Source organism: Parasteatoda tepidariorum, chromosome 7, assembly GCF_043381705.1.
Source record: "Parasteatoda tepidariorum isolate YZ-2023 chromosome 7, CAS_Ptep_4.0, whole genome shotgun sequence".
In the NCBI taxonomy this organism is placed as follows: Eukaryota; Metazoa; Arthropoda; class Arachnida; order Araneae; family Theridiidae; genus Parasteatoda; species Parasteatoda tepidariorum.
Genome location: NC_092210.1, coordinates 80,035,216 through 80,036,445, shown reverse-complemented (window position 1 = coordinate 80,036,445; position 1,230 = coordinate 80,035,216).

The following is a 1,230-nucleotide window of genomic DNA, read 5'->3' as shown; positions in this document are numbered from 1 at the left end:
ATTGGTTTAAGTTGTCGAAAATTAATATTTCAATTGTAAGGTTCGCATTAGCATACATTTATAAGAGTGGGGAAAAGTATATGCATTTTTTAATAGTTTTTTGAATATGGCTCTTTGAAGACGAAAAAGCAGACGAAAAGCATAGACTTACAAAATGACTGATAACTAAATAACTAATCCAAATTTTTGAAAAAGAAAAAAAATACTTCTTCATTATGTCAAAACACAATTATGTGCCGAGTTTCGTGCCTGGGCGAGGCTTCTGGGGCGATATATTGTGATTACAGACACACACACACACACACAGCCGCTTTTATTATTATGTATAGATGTATAGATTAATTACATATGGTATATCTAAGTAAGCATCTTGAAGGGCTAGTAAGATTTTATTTCTAGAAATAAGTTATAAGAGATGTAAGCAGTATTTTTAGTTTTAATCTATCGTTGCTTTTCATTGATTATGTAGTCTTTACCCCGTTCTAAAATAGACTTCGTACTTTTTTTTTAAAAAAAATTGAAATTTTCTTAACCCGGACTTTTAAAAACATTTTTAGGTTACTGTTTCTTAGTATTATTTACAGAAGTATACTTTTTGGAATTATCACTTCTAACGTAGAATATCCAGAACCTTGGTCATAATTTTCTAGTTTACTTTTCAATCAATATTTATATTGCGTTGATAGGTAAGTTTCAGTTTTCTTTTTTAAAAAAATGAGGAAAACCTTTTTTCTGCGACTTCTGTTCGTTGGACTCGAATATTTGTTAACTATTTTACTTTGCTCTAACTCAACTGGACGATCTGGAGTAAGATTCGTTTTTGAGGGTAGAATTTTCATTTTTAAGTTTAGCAAATCAATCACAACCGGTTCTTTATGCTATGATACCCATTTCATACATAGCATAAATATCAGGAGCATCTTTTTTTGCCTTGGTTAAAAGCAAAAAATTTCTAGAATGAAAATTTTTCTAATCTTGCTGTTCCCTTTTAATCTGAACATTAACACTTATTCGAACAGGTGCAACAAAAAATAATAAAAAAATTTCATGATTTTTTGAATGTTAGGAATTAGAAAAAGAAAAAAATAGTAGAAATTTATTCGACAACTCAAATTTGTTGCTTGGCATAAGTAAATTGAACGCACTCCTTTGTATTCATAAATGTTCTTTCTTCCTTTTAGGTATCAGTGGGTGCCTCCATCACTACTTTATTAGAATGTCGCCAACAAT